Genomic DNA, 21,528 nt, shown 5'->3' on the forward strand with positions numbered 1-21,528 from the left:
TGTTAATCTATAGTAACGATGAAATAGTATGTCAGTAAGCATTTTTCAAATATTTAGAAAAATAACGTAATGAACACTTACAAAAAGATAATTCGTTGTTGACGGATTAGGATATGCTACTGGACTATTGTCGGTAAAGGTTTGGGGCTCAGCGTTGACTATCCTTTAAAAAATAAGGTAGTAAGATAATAAGTATAATAAGAGCATATTTTATCAGGCGATGTTAGAGCTGAAACCTTCCTCGACGCAACCTGAAACTCTATTTCACAACCAACTGCCGGTTGGGAGCTTTGCTTACGAAGACAGAATCGCTCAGGCGCCACCAATACACAGAGTTGCCACGCTCCATGTTGCTTGATTCGGTCATTTTCCAATAACCGCTGTACCCGCTACATTGTGCAATGGCCAGTCCTTCACAACGACGCTGACAGGGTTTGTAATTAATGGGTCAGATTGTTGATGCTTAAGTTTTCACTAAGAGACTTTAACAGTGAGACTTTTCCAATAAAAACAGCACAAGAGAAAATAAGTGATATTTTTTGTAAAATTTATTACGTTTCATTGTAATCTTAGATAATCGTATTAGTAATGTGTAATAAAGCATTAGTCACCACTATAACTCCATATTGTTACTATATCACATCTTTAAATGTCATACGATTAGTTCATTTTATTTACAAATTTATTTATTTTCCGTTTACCTTTGTTGCTATCAATTTTACCCATAAGAACAATGCAAAAGTGTTTATGTATGTTAAGCCCTATCCAATTGAGGGACAAAAACCATCATCGAACTCGAATGTTGCATATGTCTAAATGAAGCTTCATGTAGAATTTGATACGTGTATGTTAGATCGTTTTTAGGCGTCGTACAAAGAGTCTGAAATCCTGACCCCTGAGTGATACGATTTACTACTGCCCAACAAATAACTAACAAAAGAAACATCGGTATGGCATGATTCATGACGGAGAGGAATGAAACATTTCTGCATAACTGGTTGTGTTAATTGGTTTGATATCATTGCCTGCAAAAGTTAAATTGTACGGAAAATAATCAAAACCGTCCGCAACCACTATGGGGAGTAACTTCTAACAGAGTATTAAAACAAATTACTAGTATTTTACAATAAAATCACAAAACTGTTATTTATTTACTACAACCGTAAAATGTTTTTACGTTATTAATATGATTCGCTTCTGCTTGATAAAACCACACAGAGGCGAGACCACAGTTTTCATATAAACACGAACACTATTCTAGAACTAATTGCACACAACAAGGCGATCTCTACCCACCCTACTCCGACAGACGACATGGTATCGCACTTGGTGCTTAATCTGGGGGGTAGGATCGTGTTTCACACATTATCTGGCTGTAAACAGGAGCATTACAAAACACACAAAACGATTTGTGACTTTCCAAAAACACTCATGGCGTTACGATACTCACAATTTTATGTACGTGCCTTTTGTAATTAGAGAGCGATTCTATGGTTCTATGTCACATGAGGTTTGTAAAACAAGCTAGTATTCAAGATTGATAAGAACATAACTGCAACAGAATGAAAAGTTTTCTGAGTTTATATCTGGTTAGAAAGAATGATCATTGAGTCCACATAATCATTTTGGTTTTTTTTCAAATTCTGAAATATACGGAATGATTCTACTCTGTTAATGACAAGACAAGACTTTGTGAGTGAAATTTTAACCAAGTGTACTATGACTAGTTATAATTTCTTGCAGGCCTCAACAATATTGAGAATATTTTTTATTTGGTCTTGTTCTGCGGTAAAAATTATAGTCTTACTAAGTCCGAGAATATATTTAGATACACAATGCCACAATAGAGTAAATTAAGTTAAAGTTTCCACTGATACAGCTCTAGCTTTATCAAATTCAAGAACAAAATCTAGTGGTGGTACACAGCGAGTTTTGCAAGATGTACCTCATAAGAGATGATAATTTAAATATTTGTTGAAATTATTGTATCATTTTGGTAAAATAGGGTATTGTATCACCCTAAAAATAAAATCTTACTTGCTAGGGAATTGTGCCCCTTTCATTGGATCATTAAATTATAAAAGTTTGAAAAATAATCTATTGTGGTGAAGTATAAATCTAACTTTAATCGTACACTGCTTTTAAATGTAAGATTATAAAAATCTTGTAGCGCGTTTTACTTTAAAATGTAATATGGATTTTTCTGTAGTGTTTTAACAAAGGCTTAACACATGTACGAGTAAAACACCGAGTGCTGCCTTACTAGAACAAAACAATACTATTTAAAGGAACAAAACAACGAGGATTTACAAGGTAGCAAATAGAAGAAGGTTAACAATGTTCAAGTCAGGGTTAAGCCGGTTTAAGTGCAACCCGTGATACGGACTTAAAATAAAACAACAAAACAGGAGCTGCGAGGTCATAGAAAAAGTTTCAAAGGCTCGTTGTACTTTGCGTTGTGGAAAGCAATACTGAAATATATAAGTTGCTTTTAGTCTGATACTTTGCTGTCTTGTTGCTGTGCAAGAGAAACTTTGCAACAAGTATTGCTACTGGAGGTTATACTGGAATAATTAAATAAATTATAAAATAATTTAACTTTTCAAAACTCACATATTTACGAACTTCCAATACGTTCATAATACCATACTATTTACATAACTTATTAAATATTGAATAAAATGTTCAATACACTCTTGAAGAATTTTGAATATAAAATATGATTAATAAATCACATTAATGTACTACGTATAATTAAATTTGATTCATTAAGCTCTATACTCAGAAATTCTGGTTTTAGTGTTGTGATACTGGTTTTGAATTAAAATTCATTATCTTCAGTCCCAAAGGCATATAAAAAGACTTATGTTACTTTTAATTCTCTCATCCGTTTTGGATCGTTGGTTGATTTAAATTGCACCGAATACGGTTCACATACATAAAATCTGCACACGAAAGAACTAAATTCTAGCCATAACATTTAAATGAAATAAAGTTATCTAACTATTTGGAGATAGATTGAGTTAGTTTTGAGAATCACATTCCATAAACAAGGTAAGAATATATAAACTTTCTTTTAACTTCTTCATTATCATTTCCCATATTATTAACTTAGCTCACACTGCAACTTAGTCTACGCAAAGGCTCTTGCCCATGTAGACTATTTCCTTTTTTTATTATATAAAGGTGTTTTTAGTTATAATTAGTTACACTTATTTTAAGATTATTAATTTAAAAAAATTAATCAACAATATGCTTATTTTTTTTCTTTTCTTTCTTTAGGTATGCACCATGTATATACTGATGGCGAGAGAAAAGAAGAGACCTGGCCCGTGCCGGCGCACAGCTGTGTACTAGTGTGTTGCCGCGCAATAATTTCAGGCGCTTCACCCCACAGCCAACCCTGCGAATTGTTTATCCTAGCAATAGAACAGTGAAACAATAATGGCATTACGAAACAAGGCGCGGCAACATACTAGTAGTAGCGCCTGCAAATTTCAGATAGGCCAGAATCCAGGTCTCTTCTTTTCTCTCGCCATCAGTACTTGTGGTTGGGAATAAAACGATATTTCATTCATTCATTCATTCATTCATATCAAACCACAACAGACGTAACATGCTTCGCTTAAGTTTGATGCTACTACAAAATTAGCCAAATGCCAATTAAGGACACGCACCCCATTTATCTGTTTGTCTGTTACACTACTATAAACTGTTATCGTAAAGTATTATAACATAGTGCCGTGCATTGTCATAGCTAACTTGTGTTAATCAGTTAGAGAAGTCAATTTTAGACTGACCTTTACAGATATTCTCTATATTTCACTAAACAGCTGATTCCAACAATGTGTGCAGTGAAATATCAGTCGGATTTATCATCTATCAGAATAGTAGAATAATAATTCCCATCACACAACCATACAAAAACGGTGGTTTATGAATTATCAAGTAGATTAAAGCCAGAAGGAAATTATGACATATATGGTATTCGACATATGGTACGACATATATCGTATCAAATCAGTAAAAATCTACTTCTTTTAATTGAGTAAGAAATGGATCAATGTATTTTTTTTTTTAATTGACTCGAACCCTGCACCTCCTGCTTGTTGGTCTTAAACATTTTTTTTTTTTATTATAACATTTAAAAACTAGAAGAAATTGAATGCAGATTTGACGTAAAACCTGCTTTAATATAGGAACTAAAGATAGTTGTGACAGTTAGAAATAATTGACCAAAATCAGTTATTTGAGCACATTGAGTGAACGACGCAAACAACAATCCACTTGAGAACATTAATTTGTTGGTCTTGTTATTACGCACAGCTTTGTCCGTTTAATCTTTCCGTACCTCTTATAGTCTCCAAGATCCCTTCAGTGTGCATAACATTTGGATGACACTGAATACAATGAGAGATCCGGGTTCGTGTCTCGGCGAAACAAGTAGATTTTGAGATTCAATGTGTATTGCATATTAAATTAGAATATTGTCATTCATGCCACTTTAATGAAAGTAAGTAAAAGCCACTTGTAAGATATTTGGCCTTCCAATCTTTTTTTAGTTATGTTATTTAAACACATACATGACACAAACGTTAAAAGTAAGTAGCGCACTCATCCAGCAAGTGAGATATCCGGGTTCGAGTCCCGGCAGAAAAAATACTCTTCGTGTTTCAAAGTTATTTGAAAATTATTGAGATATATCTTCTTCAAAAGCATTCCTTTATTTAGATTCGGTATTATCCGTTGTCAACAATCTTTTAATTGTGGTGCAGTTAACGGTTATTATACTTTTTCGGGGCGTGGAGGAATAAAGCCCCGAAAAAGCAAACAGCTTTTCGGGCTGTTTGAAAATATATTCACTTCATCGAATTTCAACGCTGGAAATGTTACAATATTCGTAATACTACCCTAGAGTTTTCAGTTTTAACAGCCTCGTTTTCATTAAGGAGAAAATGTACTATACGGCAACATACAGCATCTCAGAGTGTAGCAAGATATGAAAACACCTCTTCAGAAGACTACGTTGTTTGTTGTCTCTAAAGTTTGTTCCACACGGAGCTCTTTCCTTGAGGACCAAAGTTTGCCTCGACAAACAGGAAAACAGCAGTACGTCTTGCGTATTTACAGCATAAACCGTGTTACCCATGAATCATAACTTTTTCTTCAACTATGTGTTTTCAGATAGTTTGACCTTTTTGTTCACAGAGTTCGTTGCTCTTATATTCCGCAAAATAAATTAAAATTCTTCTTTCGTATTTGTGTTGTCGTTATTAAAAAAATGTTGCCAAACCTTCGAAGTTATATGATACAAAATACAAGAAACGGACATGGATAACGTTTAATTTAAAATTTCAAGTCTATAGTTCATTTTATTAGTGCCAGATAGAAAGACAGGCAATAATACAGAAAAGTAATCTTTCCATCCTACATAAAAATAAATTTTGACAACATACCAAATGATAAGCTTCAACGACGCACATACAGTTCCATGGTCGGACATGACAGAAGTATCCTTGTCTATGAATAGATGAGGTTACATGAAAAACCGTCTGCATAAGAAATCCTTCTCATGATATCTTGTCACAAGATACATTCTTATTTTTTCATTGAACTGTGTTTCATATGAGTGTTTATGTAATAAAATCCTACAGACCAAGGCACCATAAAATATTGTGTGTTGAGATAGTTAGGCCACAAGGGTTAATATGTCTCACGCAAAAATTTGTTGCATCTGCTATTTTTCCCTTGCCATCATGTTTACCCTTAAGACCACAGTAAAGTTATATTTGCTAACGTTCAGTCAAATCCAATCGAGTACCATGCACCATCATTGGAAATAAGTGTTTCTTATATAGAATTGAAGCTTCGTGCACCTTCATAAAGTTTCCTTAAGTCTCTGGCCCAGTTCGTTTTCGGGATATCGTGCGGACATACTGACAGACGGACAGGAATGAAATTTTTACAGTCTCTAGAGTGAAGCTCCAATTTCACAAGTAAAACTAATCTCATGCTTGGCATAGAAGGCTGAGTCCGAGTCCTTTAATTGGATGGGTGATAGTTGAGCCCCTCATTCGAGAGGCTAGACAGATGTTATTTCTTTGTCTCTGTACGTCTGTCTCTACACAAATTCAGTTAATATTTAGCCTCTAAACCACTCGTATAGAGACGGTCAAATACGAAGATGGATTGCTCTTAACCTTTTTATCCCAAAACAAAACGGTCTGGGATCATGAAAATCGTATGTATGTTTTAAATCTTCAGGGCCTTTTTTTTCAAAAGATCGGGGTGCACCTGATTTTACACCCTTTGGACACAGTACCCTCTCATTCCTGATGTAATTTTTATGTCACGAAAGAGGGTGATAAATCAGCGCAGTGGCTGTGTCCATATCCTGAATAAGCACACTATTATAATAGGGGGTTGCTTATTCAACGTCTTAACCATGTCCACGTTCTGATTTAGCACCCCCTCAATTATATTTGATATGATCACGCCAACGATTTGCAATTGAAAATATTCCGTGTCACAGTGTCCTGGAATCACATTTATGGGTACATACATATATTATTTATGGGTATATGCATATTCACAATTTTGTTAGTTAAATTGAATGTTATAATAGTTTTTAAATACTATTCATAACACACTAAATGGCGCCATGTGTATTAAAAGTCCGATAACACTATACATTGTCATTGGTTGTTTACAGTACACTGCTAGCCCACGAAGATGTTCTCCGTTTGCGTTAGAAATTTATGTTAAAAACACAATAAAATATTAGTTTAGTTGGCCTTAGCAAGCTCATAGATTCAATTATGCGAATGATGCAGAATTTATTTATATCCTTATATGATTTTAGTCATTATAACATCCTACAGGTTGGACCTAGCTTGTAAAAAATAGTTTTATATAGTTTTATATATATATATATATATATATATATATATATATATATATATATATATATACAGTATATATATATTCCTTTTAAGATGCTATATGAAGGATTACTTTTATATATACCCATTTTTGCATTTTTTATTGTTTGTGCTCTCAGGTATTGAAAAGAAATATACAGATAAACACTATCGTACCAATTAACCCTTTTTTATAGTTATACTATGTTCATTAATAAGAATTAATATTTTTAATACTCTTATAAAATATAAGTTAATAGTAATTAAATTTTCGAAATTCAAATTAGAAATAAAGATATATATCATAATGTTTTAGGTAATTGAAAGTTAAAATATATAGCTCATTTAATTATTGAGAATAATAAATATATTTAATTTTAATACATCTAATTCCAGAAATAAAACACAATGTTGTTAACGTTCATAAAAACATAGTATGTGAACGAAACAGAATTTTGTTAAATTTGATTACTTAGGAATACTCATTCTCAAAAAGAGGTGTTTTATTACGTAAACAGTTGCTCAGTTGTAATAGAAATGCACTAGTCTTAAGTGTTTGAAATAACTAGGAAATATCGAAATTAGGGGAGCTAATTGAGAGCCTTGACTGTGTCCGTGCACTGAATAAACACCCCTTTCAAGTCGGGGGGTGGTAATTCTGCGCCTTGACTGTTTACAAGAAATATATACCTTCATATATACGAAGCCTTCTTCGAACTAAAAGCGTATTCTTTGACGCTACACATCAGTAAAGAGAAATAATGTCAACATTGTAATTTGTACTCACATATTCTTAATTGTTTGTACTAATTATATAATATTTTTGATGCCAATACGTTTCTTAATGTTACTGTAAATAAAGATGATTGATTGATTGTCTACTTCCGGGCGTAGAGATGTACTTCCGCTTCCGCAGAAGGGATTAAATTGTATTAATTAATTCTCATTGCATTTAGATGCAATCGATACATCGTAAACCGACCGAGATAAAATGTATTTTTGATAACAAAATGTTTAGTAAATTTTATTAGCGTTTCAGAAAAATGGCTTTTTGTTTCATAAATAATAGAGTTGTGAATTTTTATCTAAAGGTCAACATATTGAAACGAAATTGTATACCAAAAATGGCCATCACGAATGTATTCGATGTATTATAACATACATTTGTGTATTATGTTTCAATTTTTTGGGACAGTTATCGGTTCCACGAGCCTCGTTATATAAATAAACTTTCTAAAGTTTGCTAACTTTAAGACAATACCTTTCTATATTATATTTTTGCATAAATTATCCATTTACAATATTTTAAAATAGTTCTTTAAGCACTCTTATAAATAGAACTAATCGTAGATGTCTGATTGTGAACCAACCCAATCAATACAACCACATTAATTTTTCCAAGAAAGCAAAATTTTTCACTGTCACTGAGATATGCTTTTTGTGGTTTATGGAAATATATAGCAATTTCTGAAGTTAAACATTAATATAATCAAATATTTAACAATTATTTGGTATACAAAACGTTGTCATCTCTTTGTAATCTTTACCTGAAAATAATCATTGTTCTATTAATAAAAGATCTCATTCGAGATCTAGGTGAAGGAGACAATATGACTCTGAAAGCATTTTCCTTGTTTACAATAGGAAATAGAAGATAAAGCAAAGATTACGTCATACTGGACTCATATCTTGTGGCGTATTTCACTGACAATGGCAGCATTGCGACTTTATGTAGGGATTACATTAAGTTTAAAGATGTTTTTTCTAAAATTTCAAGCGACTATATGAGAAAGATCAAGCTTATATGACTAATGACTGGCAAAAGACAAACGGAGTTAGTCGTTCATCTTATTAACATTTTACACGCAATTGAATGTCTGCATCAAACGCCAAAGTAACTTACGTGTTACGATGTTGGTGGCATAATAGAAATAAAAAAATTATTTTATCTCGGTCAGTTTTCAATTAATTTATTTAACATAAATACCATGAGAATAAATTAATCAAATTTAAGTTTTCACAAAATCTACCTGCTTCTTCCGACTGAGCCGGAAAGCCTATTTCAAATGTGTTCCAATTGTAATTTAAATTTTATATTTTTAATAGTCAAGGTTTATATATTTAATTGTATGTAGTATTAGCTCAAATCATTTTTAAATAATATCAGATAAAAGTTGCCACTTATAAGTTGAAGAGAATCATAATACAAATCACTATATCTAAAAGCCCTCACTTACTTACTCTCACCACTATTTCTCCAACTTCCTGACATCCAAGGAAGTTGAGATTTGGAAGACGTATGCCTAATAGCTTACAGAGAAAAACGAAATCATTAACATAAATATAAAACAATCATGGGGACTGCAATTTGGTTTCAATCCAAGAACAAATGTATTTTATTTTACAAATTTTTGTTATCCAAGAAAGATAAAATGATAAAAACACGCATGCCTTATACTCTCAATTGACAAAGTAAAACATTTTCATTCATTTAAAACATGCATAAGGGTAGAAGAAGGATGCAGTTCCTGGAATAACGATGTTTTGTTTTTCATATTCTCGATGCCTTAGAAAGATCAACTTTTGACACTCACGTGCCTGATTATTTAAATAAAAAAAATAAAAAAAAACAATAACAGTTTCACAAATCCTATTTATGGGGTTTAAATTAGGTTTAAACTCTTACACAATTTGTATTTCTCATCTTCCTGAACGATAAAATGTGAAAGGAAATGTGCCTTATACTTTCAAGAGACAAATTAAAAGTTGTTTCATGACTTTCAACAACCCATAGGAGCTGAAAAAGAGTTCCAACACAAAAATAACTATATTTCGTTTTTTAAACTTCTCAACGAGATAGAAAGATGAAGTTTCACATACATGGGTAATATGCTCTGCACAGACTACCAACATTGGAAATACCTTAGACAGGAAGTAATAACCGGAAGTAATGAATAATGATTGGAAGTAGTACCTTTATAACCAAAGTAGTCTTTTCAGGCAAATGTACAATTGTTAATCGAGGCAACAATTGAACCGCTTCTGCGGCAGCGGAAGTACATCGCAACGCCTGGAAGTAGACGATTTTAGTTTGAAGAAGGCTTCATGTCTATGAAGGTATACATTGCATTGATCGGGACAGTACAATCGCTACTACAACATAAAAATGTCGTAGACTGGAAGTTTTCGTGTAAAAAATACAAAACCTTACTATGCAGTGTAAGCCATAATTGATTCGAAACAGAAATGCTCGTCACTGACGCTAAATATTAATTAAAATCCAGAGGCAGATTTGTATACTTTTTGGTCTCCTTAGCAATGAACAATGCTATAATAGCCTTGGTACCAAGTCTTCAAACTCAAACCTCAAACAGAAGAATATCTGGAATATCCTCCAGTAACCATTACTTTTTTTATGAAAGCTTAATATGCCGAAAGGACATGCCTATGTACCTGGAATTCAATAGGAAATCGTGCGCAAACTCACGGGTTACTTGTGGTATTCCAAAAAAAAATATAAAAAAGTGGCTTCAAAGCTCCTAATCAAAACTGAAGTTTGTGAAATGTTCATCCACAGGAACAACAGTTAATGAGCGAGTATGAATACTTAATTACGAATGCAAGGAAAGAAACACATAGAATCTTCTGCAGTCCTTGGTAAAAGCAACGTTACCTATGTATACTTGGAGTTAGAACACAGTCAAAGTTTACAGAGTGTAACTAATGCGTTTTAATGTTTACTTAAGAAACATATAGAATCTTCTGCAGTCCTTGGTAAAAAAGCAACGTTACCTATGTATACTTGGAGTTAGAACACAGTCAAAGTTCATAGAGTATAACTAATGCGTTTAATGTTTACTTAAGAAACACATAGAATCTTCTGCAGTCCTTGGTAAAAGCAACGTTACCTATGTATACTTGGAGTTAGAACACAGTCAAAGTTTACAGAGTGTAACTAATGCGTTTAATGTTTACTTAAGAAACACATAGAATCTTCTGCAGTCCTTGGTAAAAGCAACGTTACCTATGTATACTTGGAGTTAGAACACAGTCAAATTTCACAGAGTGTAACTAATGCGTTTAATGTTTACTTAAGAAACACATAGAATCTTCTGCAGTCCTTGGTAAAAGCAACGTTACCTATGTATACTTGGAGTTAGAACACAGTCAAAGTTCACAGAGTGTAACTAATGCGTTTAATGTTACACATAGAATACCTTAAAAACACATGCAGTCCTTGGTAAAGCCACGGATTCCTATGTATAATTACCTATGTATACTTGGAGTCCAAAGTTCATAGCGTATAACTAATGCGTTTAATGTTTACTTAAGAAACACATAGAATCTTCTGCAGTCCTTGGTAAAAGCAACGTTACCTATGTATACTTGGAGTTAGAACACAGTCAAAGTTTACAGAGTGTAACTAATGCGTTTAATGTTTTACTTAAGAAACACATAGAATCTTCTGCAGTCCTTGGTAAAAGCAACGTTTACCTATGTAATCTTGGAGTTAGAAACACAGTCAAAGTTTACAGAGTGTAAACTAATGCGTTTAATGTTTACTTAAGAAACACATAGAATCTTCTGCAGTCCTTGGTAAAAGCAAACGTTACCTATGTATACTTGGAGTTAGAACACAGTCAAAGTTTACAGAGTGTAAACTAACTAATGCGTTTAAATGTTTACTTAAGAAACACATAGAATCTTCTGCAGTCCTTGGTTAAAAGCAACGTTTACCTATGTATACTTGGAGTTTAGAACACAGTCAAAGTTCACAGAGTGTAACTAATGCGTTTAATGTTTACTTAAGAAACAAGTCTAAGGCACTGAGTCGTCAGACTCCTATCTCTTCTTCGTTAACCGATCAAAGCTGTATATACCCACAATTTCATCAGTTGCAATAAACGATGAAGAATAATATGTGAAAGTGTGTTTCTTATAAGGTATTTCGTATTGATTTTGAGAGAATGGATTGTAGTAAAACAGTGATTACACGGATTCCCGATTAAAGCAACCACCATAGTGCCGAAATCCATAGATCTAATATTGGAATGTCAGATGTTTTATATATTATATATAATATACATATATATTTTTTTTATTAAATATATATATATATATATATTTTTTTATTAAATATATATATATATATATATATATTTTTTATTAAATATATATATATATATATATTTTTTATTAAATATATATATATATATATATATATTAATTATAACAAAAGTGGGTGTGTGTGTGTGTGTGTGTGTGTGTGTGTGTGTGTGTGTGTGTGTTATACATCATTTTAAAGGCTTTGCAATCCACAAAATGTGGTAATAACGTAATTTAACTATTCTTACTTATTTAAAAATGGTATTAAAATATCTGAGACGAATTACACCCTTACGTGTGCTGTAATGAACATAATAAAACTTAATTTTATTACTTTCATAAAAAAAACTTTACTTTGTTATGCTACATGTTTAATATGTCAAAAACATCTCGTAATGGGTAAAACCAAAATCAAAACTGAATTCCATCTATCATGATTCAGGAAATTTAAATGTATAAATAAAACACATTATACACTGATGTGTCAGCATTTAAACCCCAAACGTTTGTATTCAAACTATTTCAGCTATAAATGTAAACAGACTACAGTACAAATTTTGTTTTACATAATTAATTAAACGTTTTTAATTTTGTACTAAAACCTTAAAGTAATTCATTTTAGTTATTAATCAAACATTTATGCAAATCAACATATACCAAAGTCAAAACATAATTTTAAATATATATATATATATATATTACACTTTTACACGGTAAATTGTATTATTCTAATACAAAATTGGAGTACAAATAAAGAAATAATACTTCTAATTTGTCGTTATACTTTTGTTTACAGTTACAGTGTTGTTTGAATAGCTATTCATAACATTGTAACAATTGAAATGTCTCGGTGTTTATCCAAAATATACTTCATTAGGTGTTAATGAAATTTTCATTTCAACGCTTAAAATTTATATCAAATCAATAAGCAACTCTTCACGGCTTAGAGATTTTATTTAATGTAATATTTGAAGTGGATAAATGTGAATTATAGTGTCTAGACTTTGCCACAGCTATACCTGGGGTGAATAAACAGCAGCTGAGGTTAAGTAGTATAGGGAACCCGATCTGCAACGTAAGTAGAATCTACTGGGTAGATTCTGCTAGTAGAATAGAAAGCACTTAGAAGTTGTCTTAGCGTCGAGATGCAACAAACTTGTTGCATTATATCACATGACAAAGTTATAGCATAAACCTGCAAATGTTAAATTTATTGTTTTTGTTGTTAAAAAATGTATTCAGCTTTTTTCGTTTTTGCATATAATTCATAAAATTACATTAATTTGTTCATGTACTTTGCTTTTTTGTGAAACTCCTGCTGGATTAAAGTTAAGAAAAGGACATTTAGAACTAAGAGTTACTAATTTAAATTCAGTTTAACACTCGCAGTGGGCCACGACTTATTAGGAATTCAAACTTGAAGTTTGTAGCCTTCTTAGTAAAAGCAGTTACGATATTTCACAAACATTAGTCGGTATTTATCAGGTATATTATTTCAGTCTCCATGGTTAAGAGGATCAAAGGTTAGCAGCATTTTATTGATTTTTATTTGCATAAACACTAGCAAGTACCACTTGCTAAAGATTTCACTTTGGTTTACATCTATTTTTTTTAATAAGCTTTAATATTATTCATAAACATCAGCATAGTTTTAATCCAATGCTGTATAATTAAGGTTTTTGCAAAGATTATTATTTTCTATGTAATCATTACAGAAATGAATAATCCTTGCGAGAAGCTTGATTATACAGCAATATATTAAAGATATATTTATTTTTAAGAATAATTTTCATATGTAAGACTTCCAGGGAAGGGCTGTCTTATTACAAAAAAGGTTATATAATAGTTTAGAGTTAAATTTAGTAAAATATACTCACGGTCACTTAGGTTTTAAATAGACATTTCCCAAACCCGGATACATACCTAGAAAAATACAAATAAACATTAAAAAATTGTATAATAGGTAATTGCATTAAAACAAGTATTAGAAAGACATAGAATACTGAACATTAACAGAAAAAACGGGTTTAAATTAAATATTGTCATCTTAAGGGAAACTGCTTCTAGAAATAGAAGATTAATAGTTTCAAGTTACCAATTACATTTATACTTAAAAGCGCCGTTTTATAACGCCTGTTGCTTTCCACACAATTTCCTATTGAATGAAAGGTACATCATAGGCGTATTCTTTATAATGGCATAATAAATACTCCTTCAGTTATTTATTGCTATTCTAATATGTTCTTATATAACATATTCCAGTGTCCTGTCTATTTAGTCATAACAAGAATTAAAGTTTTAACAGCAATATTTAAGGGTTTTATGTCGGAGAGTGTATACATTTTAAGAGTATCAATGATATTTTAATCAGTAGCTCCAACAATTTCAGTTACATTTGAAACATTTAAACGATAGTAGAAAAATACAATGTGCATACTAATTAAGTACCATTACATCTTTTAAAGTATCTAAGATAAAACTATATTTTACAATATGTCGTATCCAAACAAAAGAGTTAAAGGATTGCATTCTCCAGAATAAGCCACACTGAAATTTTTGAACTAGAAATTTTCCCTAAGTTCCAAGGTGGGTTATAAACTGAAATAGACTTAGAGCTATTCCTCTTCATCGTACTGAAATATAAGTTAAATGTTTTTAAGAATGTTTTGTAAATTTTGGTCAAGATTTATTTGTTTCCCTTAATTTTTCTACTTAATCGTACTATACGGGAACCTTGTTTATTTAGGAGCAAGGGTTAGAAGAAACGAACACCACTTTGTTATTTCTAGGAACATAATCTGCTAAAAGATTTCAAACCTCATTATTGGCTTTGGGATAGTTAAAGAGACAAAAGAGTCAGACGGGTGTAACCAAGAAGTCTAGACAAGAATAACGGCTTGGATTATGCCCTTAAAACCTTACGGGTGGCTGAGCCTGCTAATTAATTTTTACAACAATTCATTGTTACCGATTGGAAGCTTTCAATTTATTGCAGTCACCGGGTTTTCCCAAGATAGTACTTTTTGTACTTATTTTTAAAGTAACTTTTCTATACATTAGTTTCTTTAAATAATAAAGTAGTAATATTAAATTCGTACATACCTTGATTTGTTTTCTTATAAGTTAGCGTTATCAGAAATAGATCAGCAAATCAGCTTAAATTCTATAGCGTTTACGGTGTCGGGTCTCTGTCATGGAGTGGTTGGGCCGTAATGTAAGTTCCATTAAGTTTGTAAGTATTTACACTGCACACAACACGGAGCTCTGTAACCGCCATGGCCTGACACACGACATGATATCGCACTCGAGGGTTAGAGCCTGGGAGGGGATGTTTAGCGGGTTGTGTTTCACACACCATTCTGGCGGCAAACATTGCAGTTCACACTTCAGACACACGTTAAACGCCTTTGTGACACATTTTCTAAATACTTCTGTAGTTACACATTTTCACGAATCTTTCCATTTGGTATTTAACATTTTTATATGTATTATTATGAAAACCAGTACTTATATGTGTGAAATTATAAGCTATGGCTTATTACCAGTTACGAATGCAGTCCGAATTAGAACTTTAAACATTCTCAACTAAAACATAACCTAATAGTCTAAAGCTACGAATATACAGACAGCGACGCTAAATACCAAATAGTGATCATATGTGCTTAACTACACAGATAGCGTAGAGCGTTTAGTACATATGTCCACATACATTTGATAGTATAGCGTCAATTCACATCGAATCGCACCGCGTCACGTCGCTGTCTTCGTATTCGTTTCCCATGAACTGAAAGTAAATTTGCATCTGGTCATACGTTTATTGACAACATTATCCATGGTTCAATAGACATGGTTCTTTTAAATAAGATTCTGTTTCTTGTTCCTAAAAGCAACTTGCGTCATCAACACTCCCCCCCTCCAGATGTAACACAGTCAAAAAGTATAATTTTTCATTTTTTTAAAGCCTTAAAACTTTTAAATTTATTTAAGGCAGAAGGTACATGTGTTAAATGACATATTTGGTGAGTACAAATCCTAATCGATTTTGTACTGTTATACAAATTATTCGTTTGTTTAAATAGGTATACCAAAGTCTCTGAACTTGTAAACAGCATTATTTCAATTAATTAATTTTTGCGTAGTCTAATATTCTTATTTAAAGTATTTTCTTTTCCTTTGTACTGAAATGTATTGTATTTTCTTTAGTTTTATAAAATGTCAAAATAGCTAGAATGATATTGCATATGTGTCTATTGTACATATAATTTAAATAAATAAATAAGCACAAAAGATAGTTTTCAAATCAATGAAGAAATTTCTTCATTGATAAAATGTTATCATCACTCACGCTACATTAAGTAGAGGTCAACATTTTACGGTAGTTAAAGGGTGAACAATAAGAAACAAAAAGTTTTAATTGTATTTCTCTCAGCTTAACACACTTAAAATTGACCATCACAAACATAAATAATAGTTACATAACCTGATAAATAAACTGAATATCACCACATCTAGTCAAATATCGGTCTCTTTCTGGTTATGTGACTATCATTTAACATATATTTACGTATCTCTTGGTTGGATTAAAGTAAGTAAAGCTGAACAAAATACTATGTGGGGAAAATATGGTTGCTTCGTTTTACTAATCCGTTTGATAAGTCATGTATTTGGATTATTTGCTCCAGTTATGAGCACAGTAAAATCCCTACGCATGCAGCAAAGCTGGACTTTTTCCACTTTGTAGGAGGGGGTATATGACCCTCTTTGCAGGATGACATCGTGTAGATACATTTGTGTATAAATGTACTGAAACATCATTTTTATATATTAAATTTAGCCAGTAAATGAGTATGCCTTGATTCATATTACTGAATTGGAAAGTAAATACCAAGACGACATATTAAGATAAGTTACGACAATTTTAACAAGATCATTGTGAAATTAATCAGATGATAATTTAATTCTTCTCAGCTCACGTATACACAGCCTCCTTCCATATTTCTGACATTCAAAAGAATAATTACCTGCGCCGGAAGCAGCCCGTTTCGGAGAGGATGTCGTGGTTGCTTGTAGGAACCGGAAGCAGTTCGTTAACTTCTTTTAAATTTTGACACCTTTAAAATGGATTGTACCGTTATATCCCCTTCTGATTCCCAATCTGAAATGTGTAAATATACTACTAATGGACATTCTTCGCTATATAAAATTTGTCTCTGTATTTCTCTGAATACTATATTGGTATTAATATTACCACATAGTAATATTAAGACGACATATTAAGATAAGATACGACAATTTTAACAAGATCATTGTGAAATTAATCAGATAATAATTTAATTCTTCTCAGCTCACGTATACACAGCCTCCTTCCATATTTCTGACGTTCAAAAGAATTACCTGCGCCGGAAGCAGCCCGTTTCGGAGAGGATGTCGTGGTTGCTTGTAGGAACCGGAAGCAGTTCGTTAACTTCTTTTAAATTTTGACACCTTTAAAATGGATTGTACCGTTATATCCCCTTCTGATTCCCAATCTGAAATGTGTAAATATACTACTAATGGACATTCTTCGCTATATAAAATTTGTCTCTGTATTTCTCTGAATACTATATTGGTATTAATATTACCACATAGTAATATTAAGACGACATATTAAGATAAGATACGACAATTTTAACAAGATCATTGTGAAATTAATCAGATAATAATTTAATTCTTCTCAGCTCACGTATACACAGCCTCCTTCCATATTTCTGACATTCAAAAGAATTACCTGCGCCGGAAGCAGCCCGTTTCGGAGAGGAAGTCGTGGTTGCTTGTAGGAACCGGAAGCAGTTCGTTAACTTCTTTTAAGTTTTGACACCTTTACAATGGATTGTACCGTTATATCCCCTTCTGATTCCCAATCTGAAATGTGTAAATGTACTACTAATGGACATTCTTCGCTATATAAAATTTGTCTCTGTATTTCTCTGAATACTATATTGGTATTAATATTACCACATAGTAATATTAAGACGACATATTAAGATAAGATACGACAATTTTAACAAGATTATTGTGAAATTAAGCAGATAATAATTTAATTCTTCTCAGCTCACGTATACACAGCCTCCTTCCATATTTGTGACATTCAAAAGAATTACCTGCGCCGGAAGCAGCCCGTTTCGGAGAGGAAGTCGTGGTTGCTTGTAGGAACCGGAAGCAGTTCGTTAACTTCTTTTAAGTTTTGACACCTTTACAATGGATTGTACCGTTATATCCCCTTCTGATTCCCAATCTGAAATATGTAGATGTACTACTAATGGACATTCTTCGCTATATAAAATTTGTCTCTGTATTTCTCTGAATACTATATTGGTATTAATATTACCACATAGTAATATTAAGACGACATATTAAGGTAAGATACGACAATTTTAACAAGATTATTGTGAAATTAAGCAGATAATAATTTAATTCTTCTCAGCTCACGTATACACAGCCTCCTTCCATATTTGTGACATTCAAAAGAATTACCTGCGCCGGAAGCAGCCCGTTTCGGAGAGGAAGTCTTGGTTGCTTGTAGGAACCGGAAGCAGTTCGTTAACTTCTTTTAAGTTTTGACACCTTTACAATGGATTGTACAGTTATATCCTCTTCTGATTCTGAAATTGAAATGGGCACTACTGGACATTTTGCGTAAGTTATATAAAATGTGTCTCTGTATTTCTCTGAATACTATATTGGTATTAATATTTTATAAGTATATTTATAAGGTATTTCAGATCTCTACTCCAAACTTTAGTATCCTTTCCTAACGACCAATAGGAGCAAAAATCTAAATTCAAAGAATGAACTAAACCTAGGTAAACTGTTTATGTTGACACGATTCATCAATAATAATGTTTGGTCCAATTAGCAAATTAACTTTCAAAATGGAGTCTACTTAAGATAATTTAATTGTTGTATCTAAAGTCAGTACTATCTGTAGAAAACAATTTTAAAATAACTTGTAGGACATTTAATAACAAATCACAATACACTAAATAATAAAACATAAAGGAAGGCAGATGTGTTATGAAAATAAATTACATTTGCAACTGTGATTTTTATATTTCACATTAAAGATGCATTCATGATTTATTAAACCACTACTAAACCAATTTCTTTTTTATTCTTTACATACTATATATGTAGTCTAGGTTTCAGAAGTGGTGGTTCAGAAGTCACCTTTAAGGGTTGACTATAGTAAAATTACCTTTGGGGTTTTACCATTGAAAAAGGCCTTTTTTAGCTGTAAATTTAAGAAAGACGTCTCATTTAAAGGTATCCAAATTTAAATATTTAAAGATATCCAATTTTGAAATTTTTTATTTCGATTACCCATGCAATTATAAAAAAAAAACTAAATACTTGAAGTGTATTAATTACACCTTTAAAATAAGACACTTTCCTTAGTCATAACATTGCTACGATTTCATAAGGGTGTAAAACTGAATAAGGTGTAACATTGTTCTTATGGGGTAAAACTTTTTAAAGCCGTGAGTTCGTAACATTATTAAAACTACTTAAGTCTTGAAACTTAACATGTTTCGCCTCCGCTACATCGGAGACCTTTTTCAGCAAATTAAATGGAAACTAACAATAGCAAATTCTGCTTATTCAAATGAGATGAAGAAGACTGAGTTGTAATTTCATTTTCACCGCTCTACACAATCCAATCAAAATATTGTATACTTATATTATACAGGGTGAGTTTTAAGTCCCTTCCCCCCCTATTTTTTTTTTAAACCGTATAAGTTAGGAGGTTTAAACTCCGTACATATTCGTTAGACCTAAATATCTTGTTTTTCATGGGTTCATTGACTCTCCACCTCCAATGGGGGACGGTCCACGAGGAGTAAGCCGAGATTCTTAAATGTAAGCATAGGTTGATATGCACATCAAATTAAAGGTCTCTGTAAGTAGAATACAATGCCGCAAACCGGACCTCAAAAGGTTAATCCTAATGAAAATTACAGGGTGTTAAAATGTACAAAATAGTAATGTGCTATTATCTGCGTTTTATCGTGCAACTTTTTAAAAGTTCATTTCAAAACAATTTTTTCTATTGCTGTTTATTCTTTAAAAGAAACTTTATTTTGTTGTGTTTAATGATTTTAAGGGATCACTGGAAGTCCGAGATCTAGGAGTTGACTAAAGGATTTAATAAGAAGTCGATCATGTGTTGTGTCGCCTTGTAAGTATTTTATTTAAAGAATTGTTGTCTTACAAAGGTTTTAGACCCATTTATTTTTATTTCAACAGCGATTCCGGTTCTAATATTTGTACGATTCCAATACTAGTAGGTTGTTACTTACCCTTTTATTGTAGTAGATGCTCAAACTGATTGCCTGTTACTTCCTGACAGTAGTATAGTCTGTTAACAAATTCACTCCTTACACGGGTTAGGATTTCTGGTGTTACTTTCCTGCAGGCCTCAGTAATTCTGTTCCGAAGATCTTCCACACATGCGAGTGGTGTACAATAAATCACAGACTTCAAGTGTTCCCACAAAAAAAATCCAGTGGGTTCAAGTCAGGGGACCGTGCCAGCCATTCTATTGCCCCGCGTCGTCCTATCCACTTCTCACGATAATGTACATTAAGGTAACCACGAACATTAACATCGTAGTGTGGAGGAGCACCGCCCCGCTGGAACCTTACTTCTTCTCGATTAAACTCCCCACCATTAGTGCGAATTGTATTTTCTATTAATGGATGAATATTATTTTGGAGCATATGTAAATAACTTTCTCCATTTAAATTTCCGTCAATAAACAGTGGTCCAATCACGTGGTTACCAAAGAGACCTGCCCAAACATTTACTTTCTGGGGATTATGGTATGATGTTCTCTGTGAACATGGGGATTAGAGTTATCCCAGTATCTGCAGTTGTGTCTATTCACTAAACCATTTACGTAAAATGTTACTCTCATCACTAAAGCAGACATTATTTACGGTTTGTTGGATTTGATATAATTAGTCTATCCATAGTTTCACAGAACTGCAATCTTCTGTCCGGGTCATCTTCATTTAATGCGTGATGTAGCATAATTTTGTAGGGATGAAATTTGTGCTTCTTCAGGTTATTATTGCTTTGCGTTGTGATACCCCGATATTGTCTGCTATTTGTCTCGAAGAGGTTTGAGGATTTTCAACAACTGTACAAAGAACCTCAAAATCAACTTCTTCTGACAAAGGAGGACGGCCTGAACGTTTTGCATCAGTAACGCTACCAGTCTCTCTAAATTTTGTTATTAACTGCCTTAAATAGGTTCTGCTAACAGGTCCTTTCTGGATGGTTTTCATTAAATCGTCTCATTGTTTCGTGGTAATTATTCCCAGAAGCGCCAAAAATAAACACCATGTCAACTTTTTCTTGAAGAGTGCGAGACATGTTTCTAACTTTAACAGCACTAAAACTAACAAGGTCAGTAGCCACACTGCAACTAACAAGGGTCAGATACTTAATGGCCCAAGTAACT

This window comes from Homalodisca vitripennis, chromosome 7 (genome assembly GCF_021130785.1).
Source record: "Homalodisca vitripennis isolate AUS2020 chromosome 7, UT_GWSS_2.1, whole genome shotgun sequence".
Classification (NCBI taxonomy): domain Eukaryota; kingdom Metazoa; phylum Arthropoda; class Insecta; order Hemiptera; family Cicadellidae; genus Homalodisca; species Homalodisca vitripennis.